The following is a 2,500-nucleotide window of genomic DNA, read 5'->3' on the forward strand; positions in this document are numbered from 1 at the left end:
AGCTAAGCAGGGTCGGTCCTGGTTAGTACTTGGATGGGAGACCGCCTGGGAATACCAGGTGCTGTAAGCTTTTTCCTCTCAGCTGTCACCAGAGGAGGGCGCTGTTGCTCCATCACCGCACACAGGGCGTTGAGAAACAAAGCTGCAATCATTCCAGCTGTGTGTGTATGAAGGGCAGAGAGGTGGCACTGAGACACCCCACTTTCCAAGTAGTTTTGAGTGTTCCTGCTGTCACTGTTACAGCCTGTTAAAAGCCTGCAATCATCTTATAAGCGCATGTACACAAATAGCCTGAGAAACAACAATTCCTATGAAAGTAATGTTAAAGTATAGCATGTGTTTGATGGCTGAGACACCATTATCCGCCACTCAGATGGTGAGAGGAACTGTCAGTGGTGTCACAGCATCTTTAAATGGGCTTTCTGCTGGCTGTTTCCTCGCTTACGGCCACACCAACCTGAACACGCCCGATCTCGTCTGATCTCGGAAGCTAAGCAGGGTCGGGCCTGGTTAGTACTTGGATGGGAGACCGCCTGGGAATACCAGGTGCTTTAAGCTTTTTCCTCTCAGCTGTCACCAGAGGAGGGTGCTGTTGCTCCATCACCGCAAACAGGGCGTTGAGAAACAAAGCTGCAATCATTCCAGCTGTGTGTGTATGCAGGGCAGAGAGGTGGCACTGAGACACCCCACTTTCCAAGTAGTTTTGAGTGTTCCTGCTGTCACTGTTACAGCCTGTTAAAAGCCTGCAATCATCTTATAAGCGCATGTACACAAATAGCCTGAGAAACAACTATTCCTATGAAAGTAATGTTAAAGTATAGCATGTGTTTGATGGCTGAGACACCATTATCCGCCACTCAGATGGTGAGAGGAACTGTCAGTGGTGTCACATCATCTTTAAATGGGCTTTCTGCTGGCTGTTTCCTCGCTTACGGCCACACCACCCTGAACACGCCCGATCTCGTCTGATCTCGGAAGCTAAGCAGGGTCGGGCCTGGTTAGTACTTGGATGGGAGACCGCCTGGGAATACCAGGTGCTGTAAGCTTTTTCCTCTCAGCTGTCACCAGATGAGGGCGCTGTTGCTCCATCACCGCACACAGGGCGTTGAGAAACAAAGCTGCAATCATTCTAAGCTGTGTGTGTATGCAGGGCAGAGAGGTGGCACTGAGACGCCTCACTTTCCAAGTAGTTTTGAGGGTTCCTGTTGTCACTGTTACAGCCTGTTAAAAGCCTGCAATCATCTTATAAGCGCATGTACACAAATAGCCTGAGAAACAACAATTCCTATGAAAGTAATGTTAAAGTATAACATGTGTTTGATGGCTGAGACACCATTATCCGCCACTCAGATGGTGAGAGGAACTGTCAGTGGGGTCACAGCATCTTTAAATGGGCTTTCTGCTGGCTGTTTCCTCGCTTACGGCCACACCACCCTGAACACGCCCGATCTCGTCTGATCTCGGAAGCTAAGCAGGGTAGGGCCTGGTTAGTACTTGGATGGGAGACCGCCTGGGAATACCAGGTGCTGTAAGCTTTTTCCTCTCAGCTGTCACCAGAGGAGGGCGCTGTTGCTCCATCACCGCACACAGGGCGTTGAGAAACAAAGCTGCAATCATTCCAGCTGTGTGTGTATGCAGGGCAGAGAGGTGGCAATGAGACGCCTCACTTTCCAAGTAGTTTTGAGGGTTCCTGTTGTCACTGTTACAGCCTGTTAAAAGCCTGCAATCATCTTATAAGCGCATGTACACAAATAGCCTGAGAAACAACAATTCCTATGAAAGTAATGTTAAAGTATAGCATGTGTTCGATGGCTGAGACAACATTATCCGCCACTCAGATGGTGAGAGGAGTGGTGTCACAGCATCTTTAAATGGGCTTTCTGCTGGCTGTTTCCTCGCTTACGGTCACAACACCCTGAACACGCCCGATCTCGTCTGATCTCGGAAACTAAGCAGGGTCGGGCCTGGTTAGTACTTGGATGGGAGACCGCCTGGGAATACCAGGTGCTGTAAGCTTTTTCCTCTCAGCTGTCACCAGAGGAGGGCGCTGTTGCTCCATCACCGCACACAGGGCGTTGAGAAACAAAGCTGCAATCATTCTAAGCTGTGTGTGTATGCAGGGCAGAGAGGTGGCACTGAGACGCCTCACTTTCCAATTAGTTTTGAGGGTTCCTGTTGTCACTGTTACAGCCTGTTTAAAGCCTGCAATCATCTTATAAGCGCATGTACACAAATAGCCTGAGAAACAACAATTCCTATGAAAGTAATGTTAAAGTATAGCATGTGTTTGATGGCTGAGACACCATTATCCGCCACTCAGATGGTGAGAGGAACTGTCAGTGGTGTCACAGCATCTTTAAATGGGCTTTCTGCTGGCTGTTTCCTCGCTTACGGCCACACCAACCTGAACACGCCCGATCTCGTCTGATCTCGGAAGCTAAGCAGGGTCGGGCCTGGTTAGTACTTGGATGGGAGACCGCCTGGGAATACCAGGTGCTGT

The 2,500-nt window shown here is 49.5% G+C and overlaps 6 non-coding genes across 6 annotated transcripts in view; all 6 read left to right on the forward strand.

Moving 5' to 3' along the window:
- The window catches only part of LOC133988888 (5S ribosomal RNA), a 119-nt gene extending 49 nt beyond the window's left edge, over positions 1 to 70 (forward strand). Inside the window, exon 1 of the ribosomal RNA XR_009926075.1 lies at positions 1 to 70. This exon is cut by the window's left edge and continues 49 nt beyond it. This is a non-coding gene — a ribosomal RNA (5S ribosomal RNA).
- A 369-nt stretch (positions 71 to 439) lies between these two features.
- On the forward strand, positions 440 to 558 carry LOC133989299 (5S ribosomal RNA). The gene has a single exon (XR_009926463.1). It is a non-coding gene; the product is annotated as a 5S ribosomal RNA (ribosomal RNA).
- A 369-nt stretch (positions 559 to 927) lies between these two features.
- On the forward strand, positions 928 to 1,046 carry LOC133989633 (5S ribosomal RNA). The gene has a single exon (XR_009926761.1). It is a non-coding gene; the product is annotated as a 5S ribosomal RNA (ribosomal RNA).
- A 370-nt stretch (positions 1,047 to 1,416) lies between these two features.
- Positions 1,417 to 1,535, forward strand: LOC133989567 (5S ribosomal RNA). Its single transcript, XR_009926698.1, has one exon. It is a non-coding gene; the product is annotated as a 5S ribosomal RNA (ribosomal RNA).
- Positions 1,536 to 1,897: 362 nt separating this feature from the next.
- LOC133989331 (5S ribosomal RNA) lies at positions 1,898 to 2,016 on the forward strand. The gene has a single exon (XR_009926495.1). It is a non-coding gene; the product is annotated as a 5S ribosomal RNA (ribosomal RNA).
- Positions 2,017 to 2,386: 370 nt separating this feature from the next.
- Positions 2,387 to 2,500, forward strand: part of LOC133988922 (5S ribosomal RNA) — a 119-nt gene continuing 5 nt past the window's right edge. The window contains exon 1 of the ribosomal RNA XR_009926106.1: positions 2,387 to 2,500. This exon is cut by the window's right edge and continues 5 nt beyond it. This is a non-coding gene — a ribosomal RNA (5S ribosomal RNA).

This window comes from Scomber scombrus, chromosome 10 (assembly GCF_963691925.1).
Source record: "Scomber scombrus chromosome 10, fScoSco1.1, whole genome shotgun sequence".
In the NCBI taxonomy this organism is placed as follows: Eukaryota; Metazoa; Chordata; class Actinopteri; order Scombriformes; family Scombridae; genus Scomber; species Scomber scombrus.